This window comes from Piliocolobus tephrosceles, chromosome 5 (assembly GCF_002776525.5).
Source record: "Piliocolobus tephrosceles isolate RC106 chromosome 5, ASM277652v3, whole genome shotgun sequence".
In the NCBI taxonomy this organism is placed as follows: domain Eukaryota; kingdom Metazoa; phylum Chordata; class Mammalia; order Primates; family Cercopithecidae; genus Piliocolobus; species Piliocolobus tephrosceles.
Window position 1 is genome coordinate 165,774,462 of NC_045438.1, and position 20,926 is coordinate 165,795,387.

The window sequence follows — 20,926 nt, forward strand, 5'->3', positions numbered from 1 at the left end:
GGTACGGCCTTGTCGGCCCCAACCCCTCCGTTCCTGCCCCATCTCCCCACTGCAGTTGCTGTCAGGCCTGGAGCATTTCCTCCTTCACTTTTACGAGTCCCACACGCTCCAAGATCAACAGTGACCAGGCCACTCCCTGCCATCTGACAAGCCCAGAAACCGTCTTCCGTCAGAGGGAGATTAGCAATGAAGCTTTCTGATGGCTGTCCCTGTACCAGGCTCTAAAGGAATTTCATCGTTTCTTTCCATTCACTGCACTGAGCTCTCCTACTCATTTGAGATGTGCGGCCCGATGACCCACACGCCTCTCAGGGGAGCCATGGCCCTGCGGCTGTCTCCCCCTGAGGATGTCATCCCGGTCTGAGTCTCTCCTGTTACAGGAGGGAACAAGCACCTGCCAGCACCGGCGCCCCTCGATCCCAACCTCAGATGGCACCGTTTGGGCGCAGAGTGGGCAAGGAAGACTCGGGTGGTGAAGGCTCAGTACTTTCCCTTTTCCCCAATCACTAAGTAATTCTCTCATCCTTGAAAGCACTTTTCTGCTGAAATTCCAAAAGAACTTATTTTGAAGTTACGCCAGTAAAAGCTCTGGAAACTGTGATGGGAGCCTGTGCTGGAAGCCGAGGACGAAGCTCCATGCTGATTCTCCATTCCTCTTATTTATTTGCATGATCTGAGCTAATTTCTCAGCTGTAATCTACACCACCCACCACCTAGAAACTTCCCAGAAACGTCCAGCAGGGGAGGGGTGGGAACGAGAAAGAATGCACCCAACATCCTGGCGGGGTCTGCGCAGCCGCCAGACTCTGTTTCCAGACTGTCACGGCCGACTTAGTAATTCACTTAGAAGGTCTCCCGAAATAAGCACAAAATGTTGGCAGCAAATGGTCAAAGGGAAATGCCCCAGTTTTCTTAGGGGACGGACCCTCTTACTTTATCAGATAGCAGTGTGAGCTAAAGTGTGAAGACAGGGCACACTCGAATGGTATTTTGTTCATCCTGAATTTTTTTTGGCATTCATTTTGATCTTTAAAATATATTGCATTAGGAAATGTAAATGCATATCAGTAAGTGAAAGAAGCCAATCTGGAAAGTCTACATACCACACGAGTCCAACTCTATGGCATTCTGGAAAAGGCAAGATTAGGGAGGCAGTAAAAAGATCAGCAAAATGGCAAAATAAGTCGGGAAGGGACAAGTAAGATTCTTCGGGTGTGGAGACTACCTCCGTGTGCGTATGATGATGGATACATGTCATTATGCATTTGTCCAAACCTATCGAACGGACACCACCAAGAGGGAACCCTACTGTAAACTGTGGCCTCTGTGCGGTCATGATGCGTCCATATAGGTGCATCAGCTGTGACAAATGAACCCCACAGGTGGGGGATGTTGACGTGGGGGAGGCTGTGCGCATGTTAGGGAAGGTGGTATGTGGGAACTCTCTATACCTTCTGCTCAGATTTATTGCGAAGCTAAAACTGCTCTCAAAAACATAGCCTAAAAAAAAAATAACTTTAATCTGGGGAGTTATTGTTACTGTGTATGGAGCCTCAGTTCTGGAAGGTGAAAAGAGTTCTGGGGGTGGAGGGAGGTCATATTTGTAGAACGGTGTGAAAGTACTTAGTGCCATTGAACCGTACACTTAAAAATAGTTAAGACGGCCAACTGTATGTTGTGTATGTTTCACTACAATTAAAAAATGTTACTTATCTTAATGACTGAGTTTTTGGTGCTCCCTTAAACTTTGCACCAAAGGCAAGTGCCTCACTCATTGCACCCCAGTCCCGGCCACACCTTTCCTGGCTCCAGGAAGCTGAGGCTGTGGGTGTCAGGGGAGAGCCAGCCACATCACTGGGAATCCCCTCATTACACTTTACACAGTCAGTGAGCTGTTTTGTTTTGTTTTTCTTAAGACACAAAATCTTAAATGCCAAAAACTTGTTCTATAAATATGACTTCTATCTTAAAACATATGAAGGACTCTCCTCTTAGACCTTGACAGGCAAAATTATTCTTGTGTGTCTGGCTTACATTTTGCTTTTTGTACATCAGAGACAGAGAATGACAGTGAGGTAGAAGGAGAAAGACAAATACAGGAAGACACAAAGGTGGCCATGTTTGTTTTCTATTGCAGAGTAATCAGTGACCACAGATTTAGCAGCTTAAAGCAATACACACTTCTCTCTTCTTTCTCAACTGTTTCTGTGGATCTTGTTTCCATTTCATTTTATTTTAGATTTGGGGGGTACATATGCTTGTTTGCTACATGGGTGTACTGCCCACTGGCGGGCGCCAGGCTTCTAGTGTACCCAGTACTCCAGCAGTGAACATTGTACCCATCGGGAACTTTTCAGCCCTTGCCACCCTCCCACACTCTCTGCTTTTGGAGTCCTGAGTGCCCATTATTTTCATCTTTATGACCATGAAGCATCTCTAGCTCACAGTTTCTATAAATCAGAAATCCACACGGTATGGCTGAGTTCTCTGCCCAGGACAAAGGCTGAGGTCACAGTGTCAGCTGAACTGAGTTCTGTCTGCAGTTTCTGGGGGAAAATCTGCTTCCAGGCTCTTTCATGCCTGGCAGAATTTGGTTCCTGTAGCTGTAGCGTTGAAGGCCCCATTTCTCTGCTAGTTGTCAGCTGCGGGCGCTCTCAGCAATCAGAGGCCCCCTTCCTCGCATGTGGCCCCTCCATCTTTAAGTCAGCAATGGCACACAGAATTCTCCTGTTCCTTCCACTTCAGACCCCCTCCATCTTGGGCCCCTACATCCAAGGTGTAAAAAGCTCGTGGGGCTGGTGAGGCCCACCAGGCAACCTTCCTGTCTTGTCAACTGATTTGAGACCTTAACTACATCTGTGAAACCCCATCCATGCCTCTGAGAACACGAAGGAGAGCAGTGCATTCTTTCTCTGTTCCTGGTCCGTGTGAACCTGGGCCAAGACCACCAGCATAGGTGATAATTGTGACAATTTCTTTGGAGATCAGATTACTGGCTGACTCTCTCCCCTCCTGTCAAACTCGGCCCCCAAACCTGCCTCAGATGGAAGTGATTTTCAGAAGTTGTGTAACTGGGCTCCAGAGGCAAACCCCTTACTAGCTAGTTACAAATACCATTTGGCATCAGTTCCCGCATGTTCTCAAAGCATGCAGTATATCTTAGTGACACTCATGATGATTGCGCTGAGATATGGGTCATAGGTGCGTATCATGCTAATGGAAATAGTACAAAGAGAAAGAAAAGTGTGCCGATTACCAAATTGGAGATTTAGGTTGGAAGCATCAACTAACATTTACTTTTGTTCTCTCCAAAGAAAGGGGCTCTGTTAATAGTGTAAATGTGGTAGAATATCTACCTACTGACAGAAATAAAATACTCTAAACAATTGAAAACCATCTCTAGGTAGTTCACATAGTAACTCCAAACCTTGCGCTTGTTAAAGGAAGTTCTTGTTGCTGCTTCCCTGCTCAGGCACCGAGAAGGCGGCTCATCCTGCTTGATTCTCCGTTCGTTTGTTTTGGATGCGATTGGCTACTCCCATCCAGAAAAAGGATAAGGAAAGGTGTTCTTTCCAAAAACAGGGCCTAGGGTGGGATGGATTTATGGTCTTTCTCTTCTCTCCCCATTCCCAGTGACTTTCCTCTGTACTGAGTCCCTTGTTATAAAGCAGGGAGCCGCTGCAGTGCAAACCTAACCATTGAATGTGAGCCGTTCATTCGGCAGGGCACACGCTTCCTGGGAGCTGCCCTCGCTGCCGTCCTTCACCTTTTAGCTGTTTTCCATTAGCCCCAGCCACTGAAGTCCCAGCCCTGCCTTCAGGGTTCTCTGTGTACTGCTGGCCCCTATCACCCTGGAAAAGAAGGCATTTTTTTGGACAGCATCTTATTTCAAACTGTCTTGTGTCAAAATTTGCTAGAATTCTTCCAACTGCTATCCACAGAGTTTGCCTATCTTCCTTACTGTCCTCTCCTCTTCCTCCTCCCCCTTCTCCTCCTGTCAAGATTCTCTCAGCCTTTTGTCAGTTCTGAAATGAGCCCCATTTTGATCGGTTCACCCAAGTTCTCTCCCAGCCCTGTGGCCAATGGATTTTTCCATCCCAGTCCATCCTGGTGTCTCTTCGTTTCATGACATTGAATGTTATGGGATGTTTCAACGCTCTCTACATCTCTGCTCCAAGTCTCTACCTTTCCACTGGATTGGCATGTGGTCTAGGAAAGGAACAGCAGCATGTGCGTCCCTCTCGGTCTGTTCACTCTCTCACCTCTCTTTGATAGAATATTCCCATGGCTTGGAAATATGGACTCCTGGTGTGGCAGCGATACAGCGTCCCAGCTGGCCATGTTTCTTCCCTGGGAGAGCCTGACACAACTGTGCATGGAAGTGTAGTATTTTTGACATATTAACCCATACAGGCTTCTCCCCTCTGCATCTGTGTTTTCCTCTTGCCCTCAACTCTAGCAGATATCTGCCAAGGTATCTTCATTGTCTCGAAGGAGGTGATGTCAAATCACAAAGAAAAATGGTCTAGGAGCACTTTTGGCTTTTCAGTACAAAAACTGTAAGTCATTAGAGAAGAAAGGAGTTAGAATACAGGCCAATGTGCTGGCCAAGAGCCGGAGTGTATGATGTACAGGTTCCCCCACAGGCTCCATGAGGCTAGGGGCACAGTGGGGAGGGAACCGGCAGGTTTTCCAGGACACCCCAGGTGGAATGGTGCATTTGGGCCACTGAGCCATTGGTACCTCTCCAAGACTCCAGGGCCCCTGTTGTGGGCAGAACTGGAGCTACTCAGCTGTCCTGGAGGCCATGGGAGGGGCCCACCAATTCCTTCCTAGTAGTTTTAATGGAAGAGATGTTTGCTACAGTATTTAAGGACTTAATTAGAAATACCATTAGCCTGTGTCTAATGACTACTCTTGCTTGAAAGTAATAATATTGCATTTTTACGAGGCTATAATTCAGAATTTTCATTAACTTAAATCACCCTTCCTGCTAATTATTTGGAAACGATGCAGCTTTCCTACAATTTTCTAGCAACAGAATTTTTTGAACACACTGATCAACCTTGCTCTGTACATTATGTCATGCTGGGTTATGGCAGGAGTCCTTTAATGTGACTTTGGACCTTTTACAAAGCATCCTGGGAAACCTGCCCTATTTTGACTTGAGAAGAGCAACTCTGTCTTTTTACCTTCTTTTCAAGCGGAACCACCTTACTCACTAAAGACCTGAACCAACTTGCTAAGCCAGATAAAGATGGCCCCACACTCTTGGCCACCCCTTATATTGGGAACGGAATCTATTTGCTCTCCCTTAGAATCTGGGCTTCCATTTGGAGAGTGCAGAGGGTTCTCAGGCCTCCAGCCCCCTGCATATACATTTTCCAGTTATTATATCTTTCACTAAGGGTAGTACAGCCATTGCAGTTAAGGAGGTTCTATCAGAGCATTATTATTAACTAAAGCCCGCGTTTACATTAGGATTCACTTTTGGGGTTAAAATTCTATGGGTTTTAATAAATGTATAATGTCCAGTATCCACCATTACAGTATCATACAAAGCACTTTCACTGCCGTAAAAATCCTCTGTGCTCTGCCTGTTCATTCCTCCCTCCCTCTAACCCTTGGCAACCACTGATCTTTTTGCTGTCTCCATAGTTTTGCCTTTTTCCACAATATTGTATAATTGGGATCACACGGTATGAAATCTTTGCAGATTGGCTTCTTTCACTTACTAATATGCTTTTGAGGTTTAGGGGCAGTATTTTAATGCAGCAACAGATAATCAAAATTCTTCGAATATCAAGAAAATCAGTGTACCGGTCACTGAGATAACCAAAAACTTAACAGAGGTAAATTAATCATGACTTATAAGAAAAGGATTATTTTCTTGACATTTCAGTAGTCTTGGTTATATGGTTCATTTATCTAGAGACATGTTTCAAGCCTCTAGCTTGTTCAGAAATAGAAAAATGTATTTCGTGACTGTCATCAAATTATTCTCTCTAGCTTTTAACATTTTGGTCACTTTCCTGTATGCCAGGCACTGTGCTTAATGTCTTAGCTGCATTTTCTCAATATTCACAGTAAGCTCCCATTTCCAAGAGAAAAGACTGGAGGCTCAGAGAGGCTGCACATCAAAATTCACATATTCAGCAGGTGGTAGAGTTGCGATTTGAACCCGTGTTGGTCTGCACCCAGAGTGTATGTTTTAACCACGTAGTCTCTTATTGAATATACACAGGAAATATTATTTTGCACACCCATACGCAGAGCTGAGGAGCCCCATGAGCCTGCGTAGATCTTCCGTATGCAAAGTCACTCCGGAAGTTCTATCTTAGGCTTGTTGTGGCGTTGTCATGCCCCTCGATGTTTCTGCCTCTTGACAGGTCGTTTTGCTCCCAGCTTTTTCTGTCTGGTGTGTTTCTGCTGCACGAATACACAGTGACGTTTAAGGCTTGGAAAGGAAAAGCATGAGAAAGTCCCCAAACAGACTCACTTCCTCAGGATGCTGCTTCCACTTAGAAATGCCTGGGAGCCAATGGTGCCCACCCACGGCTTAAGTGCGGACTCCCTGAATGCCCACGTTCCCTAGGGAATCACTGCCTGATGCTCGTAAAAGTCAAACTGCCCTCAGAATTAGCCATGCCGTTGCAAGGACAGCTTGTTCAACTGAGATAATTTTTTTTCACTGCTTTCTGCCTCAGGCTAAATTCAGAGACCTCTGCGTACTTGTGTTAGTCCATTGCTATAAAGGAATACCTGAGTCTGGGTAATTTATACAGAAAAGAGAGGTTTATTTGGCTCATGGTTCCACAGGCTGTACAGCATGGTGCCAGCATCTGCTTTGCTTCTGGGGAGGCCCCAGGAAACTTACAATCATGGCAGAAGGCAAAAGGGGGAGGTGGCATTTCACATGGCAAGAGAAGGAGTAAGAGAAAGTGAGGAAGATCTCAGACTCCTTTAAACAATCTACTCCCGTGTAGACTGTTATAAGAGAGCCTAACAGAGTGAGAACTCACTCGTTGCCATGTGGAGGGCACCACGCCATTCATGAGGGATCCCCTCTCATGACCCAAGCACTTCCCACCAAAGAGGAGGCCCCACCTCCAACCTTAACGTATCAGTATCCAATTATCTATCAAACTTGCTTGGATTCTTCTTCGTGTCAGATACTGGAGAATGTACAAGTAAATAAATAACCACAATACAAGGCCATGAGTGCTAGAGTGGAGATCAAGATGGGTATGATGGGCTAGGCGTGGTGGCTCACACTTGTAATCCCAGCACTTTGGGAGGCTGAGGTGGGCAGATCACTTGAGATCAGGAGTTTGAGACCAGCCTCGCCAACATGGTGAAACCCCATCTCTACTAAAAATACAAAAATTAGCTGGGCCTGGTGGCAGGTGTCTGTCATCCCGGCTACTCTGGAGGCTGAGGCAGGAGAATCACTTGAACCTGGGAGGTGGAGGTTGCAGTGAGCTGAGATCACACCACTGCACTCCCAGCCTGGGCAACAGAGCAAGATTCTACCTCAAGGAAAAAAAAAAAAAAAAAAAGATGGGTATGATGGTGGCACAAGGGAGGGATTGATGAATTCTGTGCCAGCATCAGTGAAGGCTGCACCGAGGAGGTGATGCTTGAGCTGGAATTCAGCAAATGTGGAAGAGATGTGTTCACGCAGAGAGTTGGAGAATATCTAGTGGGATGGGAGTGGAAATAGCTGGCCCACCTGATAAGCACTAACTGCCAGGCATGTCTGGAGCCTATTTTGAGGGAAGGATGGGAGTATGGGATTGGAAAGGCAGAGGCTAAGGAGTGGGACAAGGAGAGGAGAGCACAGAGCTAATGTACACTTCCAATATGAACTTGAGGAATCATAATGTTTGCATATTAAAACCTTTACGTCTGTCTAGAACGTCATAAAAATTAATTTAAAAAGTGTCTTTCTTTCTCTACTCTTCTTCTTGCCCTTGCCATCATCTTCAAAATTCTTAAATGGTGTGTGTTTATCCTACTTTTTCTTGCCCACACACGCACATATACAAATGTTATTTTCCCTACAGATGCAGGAAGTTCAGTAGCTTGAAAGAGAAAAATTTAACTTTTAAAACAAAGAGTTTCCTCCACTGAGTTTAGAACCCAGGAAAGTGTGATGTGAATCACTGGTCCCAGGCACATCCTGGCTCTGCCACTGACTTGAGGGGTGGCCCTGGCAAGTCATCTGAGCCTCCTGGGCCCCAGTTACTCCATCCAGAAAATAATAAAATCGAGGCCAATGGTCGTTATGATCTCTTCTAATTCTTTAACTGAATGGCAATTTCATCAAATTTACTGACCTACACACTAAACACCCTTGAGAATCCGTTGCCCTCTGATTTGTGGATATGGCACTCTGTGTGCTACAACCTCTGACCTAATTCAGTTGGGATCTATTGCGAGAAAGCCAATTTTCATGTCCCAGGCATCTTAGCTACCAAAAGGGAAATGCTGGCGTGGGTACATCCCTGTGGCCCTCAGTGGCAGGCCTGCTTCATGAAAAGTCTGTCCGTGCTTATTCAGTGCATGGAAAGCAGAGGTCATGGGCTACGTTTTTTCTTTAGCAAGAATGTTCTTTTGGAAGGAGTTGTCAAAATGTCATATTAATTGACAAACAAAGAATTACATGAAGTATATACAAGCAGAACTGAATAATGTTGGCTGTGCAGAGATTTTAAACAACAATAGAGAGGCTATTGTAGTCATTACAAAGTACAGCAAGGCTGATGGACTCTCACTTTTATAGACTTTTTTTTTTTTTTTTTACATGTGGCCAACAAGCATATCAAAAGAAGCTCAAATATCACTGATCATTAGGGAAATGCAAATCAAAACCATAATGAGATACCATCCCACACCAGTCAATGGCTATTATTAAAAAGTCAGAAAAGTACAGACGCTGACAAGGTTGTGAAGAAATGAGAACACTTATCCACTGTTGGTAGGAGTGTAAATTGGTTCAACTGCTGTGGAAAGCAGTGTGGTGACACCTCAAAAGCTAAAAACAGAACTAACATTTGATGCAGCAATCCAGTTGCTGGGTATATACTCAAAGGAATTAGAAATCTTTCTATCATAAAGACACATGGATGTGTATGTTCATTGCAGCACTATTCACAGTAGAAAGACATGGAATCAACCTAAATGCCCATTAATGAAAGACTAGATAAAGAAAATGTGGTACATATATACCATGGAATATGATGCAGCCATGAAAAAGAATGAGATCATGTCCTTTGCAGGAACATGAATGGAGCTGGAGACCATTATCTTTAGTGAACCTAGGCAGGAACAGACAACCAAATACAGCATGTTCTCACTTATAAGTGAGAGCTAAATGATGAGAACTCATGGACACAAAGAGGGGAACAACAGACAATGGGGCCTACTGGAGGGTGGAGAGTGGGAGAAGGGAGAAGAACAGAAAAAATAACTATTTAGTACGAGGCTTAGTAGCTGGGTGATGAAAGAATCTGTGCATTAAACCCCCCGACAGGAGAGCAAATGTGACTGATTATAGGTACAAAGTAAGATGCTCAAAAAATCTCTCTTCAGAGGAAGAATTTTAGTTATATTTTCAAAATCTTTCCAAAAGAGCACCTCCAGAGTTAATGTGTCAGAGTGTGTTAACACTACATCTTAAGTATCAGGAAAAATTTTTTAAAAGGACAAGTGACCAGAGTATCATAATAGACGTCTGTAACAACACTAACTTCTTTCTCTTTTCTTTCTTTTTTATCCGAGATGTCATATTTTTAGAGAAGAACCTTGAGTAGTTGGTAAAAGCTCAATTTCCCAAATCTTAAAATAGCTGGTCTGACAATGCTCAGCACCTCTGGCCTTCTCAGTGGCCTCTGCAAACCATTTCACCTCCTATTGTTCACCTCTTTTGGTGATCATAAGCAAACCACATGAAGTCAGACAGTGTCTGATTTACCATTTGTGGAAAGCAGAAGAATGGCCCCCAAAGATGTCCACATCCTAGTTGCTGAGACCTGTGAATATTTTATCTTATGTGGCAAAAGGGACTTGGCAGGTATCCGTACGTTAAGACTCCTAAGAGGGGCATATGATCCTGGATTGTATGCGTGAGTCCTGTGTGATCACAAGGGTTCTTGTAAAAGAGAGGTAGGATGGTCAGAGCCGGAGAGGGTGATGTGGCTGTAGAAGCAGAGGTTAGAATAACGGGATGTGAAGACTCAACCTGCCCTTGTCGGTACTGCAGATGGAGGAAAGGGACCACAAGCTGAAGAACTCCGGGGCCCTTTAGACGCTGGAAAAGGCAGGGAAATGGATCCTTCCCTGGAACCTCCAGAAGGAAAATCATCTTGCTGACTCTGACTTTAGCCCAGTGAAACCCAGTTCAGACTCTGACCTCCACTATAACACAGCAGGCTGGTGGGTTTTTAAATATATTTTATTATACTTTAAGTTCTGGGATACATGTGCAGAACTTGCAGGTTTGGAAAATAGGTATACATGTGCCATGTTGGTTTGCTGCACCCATCAACCCATCATCTACATTAGGTATTTCTCCTAATGCTATCTGTCGTGCGTGTCCGTGTGAAGAGACCACCAAACAGGCTTTGTGTGAGCAATAAAGCTTTTTAATCACCTGGGTGCAGGCGGGCTGAGTCCAAAATCAGTCAGCGAAGGGAGATAAGGGTGGGGCCGTTTTATAGGATTTGGGTAGGTAAAGGAAAATTACAGTCAAAGGGGGGTTGTTCTCTGGCGGGCAGGAGTGGGGATCACAGGGTGCTCAGTGGGGGAGCTTTTTGAGCCAGGATGAGCCAGGAAAAGGAATTTCACAAGATACTATCATCGCTTAAGGCAAGGACCGGCCATTTTCACTTCTTTTGTGGTGGAATGTCACCAGTTAAGGCGGGACAGGGCATTTTCACTTCTTTTGTGATTCTTCAGTTACTTCAGGCCATCTGGGCGAATACGTGCAAGACACAGGGGATGCGATGGCTTGGCTTGGGCTCAGAGGCCTGACACTATCCCCCCCAGCCCATCACCCGACAGGCCCCAGTGTGTGACGCTCCCTTCCTTGTGTCCGTGTGTTCTCATTGTTCAACTTCCACTTATGAGTGAGAACATGTGCTGTTTGGTTTTCTGTTCCTGTGTTAGTCTGCTGAGAATGATGGTTTCCAGCTTCATCCATGTCCCTGCAAAGGACATAAACTCATCCTTTTTATGGCTGCATAGGATTCCATGGTGTATATGTGCCACATTTTCTTTATCCAATCTAGTGTGGCGATTCCTCAAGGATCTAGAACCAGAAATACACTTTGACCCGGCAATCCCATTACTGGGTATATACCCAAAGGATTATAAATCAGACTTGTGTAGTTTTAAGCCACCAAGCTTCAGGCAATTTGTTACAGCATCAGTAGGAGACTCATACACCCTGGGACCCTCAAGTAAGCCTAGCACCGGGCAGAGAATATGTGCTCAGTGTTTATCAGAAGAATACATGGTCCAGGATGAAAATAATACCTAACACTACTTAGTACATAGCAGAAACTTCACAAAAATTATGCCATTCCATCAAATCCCTATGTAACCGATATTATTGTTATCCTCATTTTTAAATGAAGGGGCCGAGATAAAAAAGGTTAGATAAGTAGTCCAAGCTCATGCAAAGAGTAAGTGACAAGTCAAGATTTGAACCCAAGCAGGGTAGCAGAGCAGATATGGGTGCAGGCTCTGAAACCAGACAGCCTTGGGTATGTTCAGCTCTGGGCAGGGTGAGGCACAGTGGCTCACACCTGTAATCCCAGCACTTTGGGAGGCTGGAGTGGGAGGATTGCTTGAGGCCAGGAGTTCAAGGCCAGCGTGGGCAACATAGAGAGACCTTGTCTGTACAAAAAATTTAAAATTTGGCTGGGTGTGATGGTACATGCCTGTATTCCTAGCTATTCGGGAGGCTGAGTTGGGAGGATGGCTCGAGCCCAAGACTTTAAGGCTGCTGTGAGCTGTGAGCCAAGCTCACACCACTACACTCCAGCCTGGGCAACAAAGTGAGACTCTGTCTCAAAACAAACAATCAAACAAACAGCCTCTGGGCAAGGTGTCATGCTTTGGTCTTCTCATCTGTAAAATGGGAATAGTAACAGTACCTACCAGAAGTTATTGTAAGGGTTAAATGAATTAGTACAAATAAAAGTCATAAAACAGAATTTGGAACACAATGAGGGCTCCATAAATGTTAACTATGGTCATTACAAAGACAAAGCTTGTAAAGAAGGTCCCACAATCACAAGATGAGGAAACATGTGAAGCCACTTTGTAAGTCTAATGTGCAATAGAAATGTAAATTGTCACTATTCTTCTTAATCATGATTGTCATCACATATCAGTAAGTGGCACAGGAACTTGTCCCCTGTGATCAGGAGAATTCAATTTATAAAATCTAGAACTAAAAGTGGAAATGTACTTATAACACTTGCAGAAGGGGAGAGAGCTGATCTCAAACTAAGTGATGTTAGTTTAGGGGGATTTGGTTTCTTGAACTGATGCCTATTTCCTACCAACACATTGGACACAGAGTGACAACGGGGAAGGAATCCAGTTTCCTGGTCCCCCACACCACTCAGCTGGTCCACACGAAACCAGCTAGACTGAGGGTGGAGATTTCATGATACCATTTACCAGCAGGTCTGAGACACTCCTTAGAAGGAAGTTAAGATATGAAAACATTGACAGGGATAAATCACTTGCTGGTCAGGCTGCAGCAACAATGCTGGGATTCGGAGCAATCACTGACACCTGAAGCCTCGCCACAGGACATTGCTTGTGTTGCTCCAGAGCCCTGTTATGGTCATTTACTAACCTTTGCAAAGCTGTAAGTGAAATAGTTATCAAGAGAATGAGAAGACATGCCACAGACTGGGAGAAAATACTTACAAAAGACACATCTGAGAAAGGACTGGTATCCAAAATAGACAAAGACTTTTAAAACTCAACAGTAAGTAAACAACTCAATTAGAAAATCCCTCACCAAGGAAGGTATACAGATGGCAAATAACTGTATGGAAAGATGTCCCACACCACAGTCATCAGGGAAATGCAAATTAAAACAATGAGATGTCAGTACACAGCTGTTAGAATGGCCAACATTAAATGGTGAGAATGTGGAGCGGCAGGAACCCTCATTCATTGCTGGCAGGAACGCAAAACAGTACAACTACATTAGGAGACAGTTTGGCAGTTTCTTACAAAACTGACATACCCTTATTATATAATCCAGTAATCATGCTACTTGGTATTTACCCAAAGGAGTTAAAAACTTATGTTCACACAAAAACCTGCACACAGATATTTATGGCAGCTTTATTCATAATTGCTCAAAGTTGGAATCAACCAAGATGTTCTTTAGTAGGTGAATGGATAAGTAAATTGTGGTATATCCAGACAATGGAATATTATTCAGCACCAAAGAGAAATGAGCTAATAAGCCATGAAAAGACACAAAGGAGCCCTAAGTACATGCTGCCAATTAACAGAAGCCAATCTGAGAAGGCTTCATACTGTGATTCTAACTATGTGTCATTCTGGAAAAGGCAAAACTATGAAGACAGTAAAAATATCAGTGGTTGCCAGGAGTTAGGGGGAGGGAGGGATGAACAGGTGGAACACAGAGGATTTTTAGAGCGGTGCAACTACTCTGTATGATGTATGATAGTGGATGGTGTCATTATACATTTGTCCAAATACCAAAAGTGAACCTAACATGAACGATGGACTCTGGGTGATGACGATGTGTGAATATGGGGGGGCTCATTGACTGTGACATGGGTGCCACTCTGGTGGGGGTGTTCATCCCGGGAGGCTGTGCAGAGGGTGTATTGGAAACCTCTTCGCCTTCCTCTCAATTTTGCCATGACCCTAAAACTGCTCTAAAAAATTAAAGTCTTAAGAAAGACTATATAACTTTGTAATTTTATGTCCGATATCTGTTTAGTAGAGACAGTAGGAAAGGAAGCACATGTATGGATCATCTTGGAGAAAATGGAAAGAACCCAAGAAACTTAGACTTGGCCAAAGAAAGATGGAGCCCAAGACTTTGAGCCCGTGCCTGAAGAAAATAACAAAACAATCAAGGACTAAATTTACCTTCAAAGCTCAGACTTAAAACGAAAATGCCCATCTGTTCAACCTTGTTTTTTGTTTTCTTTAATTAAGGCCCATCCCAGTCAATGTATTTGCTTTCTACAAAGCTATGTGTGAGGTTTGACCAGCAAGAAACCATTGTTTGGAGTGATGGCACATGGAGAACATTTAAACTACACTGCTGTTATTCTGACATTTTTAAAGCCATTGCTTTTCTTTCGATCCTCAGACATGTATTAATCATTTTAAGAGTTCAACATATGAGATCTCCTGGGAGCAATGGTAAGAGTGTGGGCAGTAAAATCTGGCAAACTAAAGGGAAAAAATGTATCTTTCACCATTCAAAGAAACACCATAGCAGCTCAACATTGGATTTATGGAGTTACCCTACCTGCTTTTCCCCAAAACTTAATGAAACTTTTCAAAGGTATTTCCAACACACAAGAAGCTGTTAAGAATTCATGGTCTACTTTGCCTCTCAGAGAGCCTAACAATACATATCCCCTTTTACATTGAATGTTGAGTGTTTTACTTTTCTCCATATTCATCCTCTCTCCAAAACTGACCCCTCTGCCCCTCCTGTGGCTGGAAGTGTCTGCCCTATGGGTGATCTCTCCGCTACAGCCTCAGTCTCCAACAGCCTCCTCCTCTTCCTCCGTTCTATGGATAGTCTGTCTGTTCTATTTTTTAAATGCTGCATGGGAAAATCTACATCTGACCCCATCCTTTTTTCCTTTTATTTTAACAAAACTTTTATAAAAGCGTCTATTCCATGCCATCTCAAAAAACCTGTCTTTGATTCACCTCATCCTTCCGCACACCAGACAGGATTTGGTGTTTTGGCCTATATTTATTCTACACCTATTTTCTCTCTAGTCTTGTGTGAGTCTGGGTGTCCCTCCAGCCTGCCCAGATGACTATTACCATCCCGAAGACAGTGATGATATTACGTCTGCTGTTGCCCCAGATTTTCTAGTGCCATGCTATGTATACAGTCAATCAATCAGACATTAGGTTGGTAACTCCCATGGGCAGGCAGGCAGTCTCTTCCGTTCACTGCTGTCCACCTAGCACAACAAAGGGCACGTGGTACACACTTGACAAATCAATATATGGCGAGAGACATGGGAGCTCCATGAGCACATAAAGAGAGACTACTAGGTCACATAGCTGTGTGATGAGCTCTGGGTTCTAAGCCGATTTGTACCGGATGCCAAAACAATCATTCCATTTAATCAAAAACTCAGCTAAGTAAATAAAGTAGCATTGGATGATAACTCAAAGTATAAGATAAATAACCACGAACTCACACTGACATCAACAAATGATTGAAAAAATAAATGAATTGAAGAAAAGAGACAAATGTTCTGTGCAGAAAATTTCAAACAATTTCTGTAGATACTCTGCCCTCAAAGACGGAGAGTATTAACTCCCCACCCCGTAAGCGTGGGCTGCAGATGATGACTTCCATCCAAAAAGGACGGTATGGAAAGCGGCGACACAGAGCAAGTTTTCCTCTAGGTGAATGTATTTGTAGAATAAATTTTTAGAAAAAGAAGTTTGGGTCAAAGGGCATTTGCCTTTATAATTTTACTAGATATTGCCAAATTCCCACAGAAATTGAAACCGATATATATTCCCATCGGCTTTTTTTTTTCCCCCCCAAGATGGAGTTTCATTCTGTTGCCAGGCTGGAGTGCAGTGGCATGATCTCAGCTCACTGCAACCTCCATCTCTGGGGTTCAAGCAATTCTCTTGTCTCAGCTTCCTGAATAGCTGGGACTACAGGCGCACGCTGCCACTCCTGGCTAATTTTTGTATTTTTAGTAGAGATGGGGTTTCACTATGTTGGCCAGGATGGTCTCGATCTCTTGACCTTGTGATCAGCCCGCCTTGGCCTCCCAAAGTGCTTGGTCCATTAGCTTTTAATAAATGTCTTTCCTCTACTCCATTGCCACCAGCATATCAATCTGTTAGTCTTTTTGTTTTTTTTTAAATAACCTGGGATTTGGAAAATGAAATCTCAGTAAAGTTCAATTTGCATTTTAATTATGAGTGAGACTGAGTATCTTCCCGCCTATCTAAACTTCTGTGATCTTGTCTATAAAGTGTCATTTTCCAAATTTGCTACTGGATGATTGGTCTTTTTTTTTATTGACTGTGGGAACTATTTAGGTATCAGGTATTCTTTGACAGGGTATGAATTATAAGGACTTTTCCCATTTTTTGCCTTACAAAGGCCACTATAACATGGAATTTAGATTTATTGTTAACTGACTGTGTTGGATCCATTTAAATACTTTGTTTTTATAATTAGAAGCCATTGGTAATGAAGCCATTCTGCTTCATCTCCTGAAATGACTTGAAGAACCATATATTAAGATATAAATATAAATGTTATTTTGATTCTTTTGGTAGCAAATAAGTAGGATTTACCCCCAACCCTGCTCTATTTTGTGAACGTTTGATTAAATGTTCATAATCCTATTCATCAGTTATAAAAATAGAATAACAGATAAATTTAAATATTTGCTCTACATAAACCTATTTTGAATACTCTGGCAAGATCTAAAGTTTGTTTACTAGAAAGCCTTGGTAAAACCAACAAATTATACATATCTCATGAATATAGTTTTCAAGAGTTTTTTGCTCCAAAGGGCTAAAAAAAAAATCTTGTATTAGGATTCAATACAATTTTACTGAAAGATATATACTGCCCTTTCTGGGATTAAGCAAGCACCTGGCTGCTGGCTGAACCTTCATGGGACATCAGCTCTGTGCTCCGATGTTGTGTGTGGCCAGGCCTCCACCCCAGAGCTTTGCAGACACACAGTTCAATAGCGATGTTCCCAGTAGCTCAGCATCAGAAAGGGAAAGTTATGGGGCCTGTTGGGTCACATCACGGCATCTCACCTGCCCTCCTGGTCTGTACCTGCATCCAGGAGTCTCAGAGAACCCCGCGTGACATTCACCTTGAAGCCTCAGGGAGCAGGCGCTCCAGCCCCTGGGGAGAGGCCACCGAGTTAACGTTCTGAAAGTGGTTTTCTGTTGCTAAAAAATGTGTGGTTTATCACAACCCTAAAAAATGTCCAATGACTGGGATTACCCCCCTTCTCCTTTCCTATGTGCCTTCAATTAGTTGAATGAAAGCAAACCCACGGCTTTAGAACCTGAAATAGCTGGAGAAAAGCGATGCAGATTTCAGGCGAGATGAAAGAGTGGAACCCAGAAGCCTAATTAAAAGCAACTGAGAAACCAGTATTTGATACGGCGTTCACTCACCTGAAAAAATAAACCAAGAGCTCCAGCCAGCTTTGCTGGAGGGTTGTCGGAGAGGGGCTGAGACGTTGCACTCAGGTCACAGGAAGGCCCGACTCGCAGGACACAGAGCCTCACTATTTCTTTCCTCTTGGAGTCAGGGGAAGGTCAGCCAGCCCACCGAGGCCACCACCTCGGCCTGCTTGACAATAGCCAGTTAGCCAGCAAAACTTTCCTCTAAGGTGGCAAGGGTGACAGCTATCCATCCCCAAATGCTTTGCTTTTTAAAAAATCTTGAGATGTGCATGATTTGTTCAACATCACCTTCCCCCTGATTTTCCATGCTTCTTTTTCTTCTCACACTTCTCCTCCTGCTTTTACTGCTTCCCATGTCATCTTTCTTAAATTCAGGGCATTTCTGTACATTCCACTAATGGTTTGTTTTTGATGGCAGAAGCTATCAAGGACTTACTGCAAGAATTAGTCCTCCTTTACCAAGAGGAAAATTCTCTTGGTTTTGAGATAAATCAAGGCCCAAGGTCAGTCAAGAGAGGAAATAAATAAATGAGCCCTCTTTCATACGTTGCATATTTTTAACCTACAAATCAGCTCCCCGAATGGAATGCTGGCATATAAAAGCAGCATTTGGGATCCTGCTAAATGCAATTGCCATCACGTCCAAGATTTTATTTGGAGGCAAAAAAGGACTTAATTTTCTTGGCCCTTAATTGCTGGGGGAGACGCCCTTTGTTCTTTTCCTTTCCAAGTTTGATATTCATGACCTTGGGTAGGATGGGAGGTGGAGAATGTGGAAAGATGGATATGGGGTCTGCACACAAGTGCAGTGGTTTTATTACTGCAAGTAACTGAAACGAAGTCCCGTTTTTGGAACAGCCTGTTCAGAAAGCAGAGACTAGATGCTTCCCCCTCTGTGGGGTCACGGTTGGCTTTTCTTGACTTCACACATTGTCGGATGGGATCCACAGTGAACTGAGATTATCAACGCTGAATAGCAGCTGCCATTTCACAACGCAGGATGCACTTCAGAAACCACACACCAGCGCGAGGATTTCACATGGACGTCACTGTTGTTATCTCTTAAATGCTTTGGGAACACCAAGGACCTCTCACTTTGTTGGGTATTGTAGACAGGTTTTATAGAAAGTGAGGCAAATATTGCCCTTTTCTGTAAGGAGTCAACCATCTTAAAGTAACATGTTTATATAAACACAGGAACATTCACCATTGTCCCCAGAGTTCATTTAGGTTGGTCGTCTTCCTTCCCTTTCCTTTCCTTTCCTTCCTTCCTTCCCTTTCCTTTCCTTCCTTCCTTCCTTCCCTTCCCTTTCCCTTCCCCTTCCTTTCCCCTTCCCCTTCCCTTCCCTTTCCCCTCTCTCTCTTTCTCTCTCTCTCTCTCTCTTTCTCTTTGCCTCTCCTTCCCTCCCTCCCTTCTTCCTTCCTTCTTTCTTTCTTCTCCTTCTTTCTTTCTTTTCTCCTCCATTCTGCTTCTATCTTTCCTGACCTGGTTTCCCATCAGGAAACTTCTCTGCCTTAAGCTTAGGACCAGCATGTAAAGATCACCCTCTGTTCAGTACAAGAGGCTATTTGCTTTGTCACCTAATTTCTTGCTTCTGTTTACTCTGGGGACCTCACAGACAGAGACTTAATCAGTTGCATTTATCAGTATCATCTGTTCAAGGCTCCTCCCCTGCTGTATTTTTTTCCCTTTACCCCTGATTTTCTGGCTATCCCCCTGCTTCTACCCCCAGACCCAGTGGAAGGTGTTTTATACAAGTCCTCAAATAACCAAATAATCATGGATTCTTTTCATATAACATATTGGGCTGTTTTGTGTGTGTATGTGCTTTAATTTACATAGATGGCATTATGGCGTACATTGCATTCTTTTTCTTACTTTTCCCACACATTCTGCCCATGCTGATGCAGAGAACACCACAGTGCACACAGGCCACATGGGCCTCTGCCATCACTCCACATGCATGGCAGTGGCTGGCTATGGGACAGGACTTGCTTCCAGAGAGACAAGATGGAGAAATCAGAATTATTGGTCCCATTGGGTCCAGCTACATAAAACAGCAGGTGGTATGAGAGCAATCTGTGTTTTTTTTGTTTGTTTGTTTGTCTGTTTTTTGAGACAGAGTCTCGCTCTGTCACCCAGGCTGGAGTGCAGTGGCCGGATCTCAGCTTACTGCAAGCTCCGCCTCCCAGATTCATGCCATTCTCCTGCCTCAGCTTCCCGAGTAGCTGGGACTACAGGCACCCGCCACCACGCTCTGCTAGTTTTTTGTATTTTTAGTAGAGATGGGGTTTCACCGTGTTAGCCAGGATGGTCTCGATCTCCTGACCTCGTGATCTGCCCACCTTGGCCTCCCAAAGTGCTGGGATTACCAGGCTTGAGCCATCACTCCCGGCCCAATCTGTGCCCTTGAATAAATTTATAACCCTGATGGGAGCTAACTGGATGCACTTGGGACCCCGGCCATGGGCCCACGCGGCTCCCTGGGCTTCCCTTCAAGGCAGGTGCCACAGCTGTAATTACACCATTATTGCGGTGATTATTGGTAAACATCCGAGAGCTCCTAGCGGACTGCTCTATGCTCCCTCGTTCACTGCTGCATTCCCAGTGCCTGGCTTAGGCCCAGGAAGGTAGGACGAAGTCCATCAATATTTATTGGATGAGTGTAAAAATCAGTGGGTAAATTAACAATGATGAGGACAGAATGATTAAAGTCATGAGTTGGGAGTCAGACAAACTTAGAGTTTGTATTAGTTCATTCTTCCATTGCTATGAAGAAATCCCTGTTTAATTGGCTTACGGTTCTGCAGGCTGTACAGGAAGCATAGCTCTGGGGAGGCCTCAGGAAGCTTTTACTCATGGCAGAAGGCAGAGGGAAGCAGGACGTCATGTGGCCAGAGCAGGCGTGAGAGGGGTTGGGAGGAGGTGCCACACACTTTTAAATGGCCAGATCTTGCGAGAACTCACTCACCATCACTACAACAGCATCACGCCATGACAGACCCGGCCCCGTGACCCGAACACCTCCTCCCACCAGAACCCTCTTCCAGCATTGGAGATTGCAGTGCAACGTGACATCTGGCTGGGGACAAATATCCGCACTATGCCAGGGTTCGATCCTAGCTGCTCCCCGAGCAATGTAGTAAACCCCTCTGAGTCTATTCTGTCTTCTGGAAAATGGGATACCAGAGTTGTTGGGATGAGATTATGTGATATGGTAAGGACAAGGCAACTTGTAAGGTAGCCTGTACTTGGTGAGATTTCAATAAAAGGAGCCGTTTTCAACCCAACACTATAAAGGTTAAATGTGAACGGAGGGATACAGCAGATACTCTGGTACCCCATTTTCCAGAAGAGAGAATAGACTCACAGGGGTTCACTACATTGCTCCGGGGTACAGCTAGGATCGAACCCTGGTGTAGTGTGGATATTTGTCCCCAGCCAGATGTCATGTTGCACCGTAATCTCCAGTGCTGG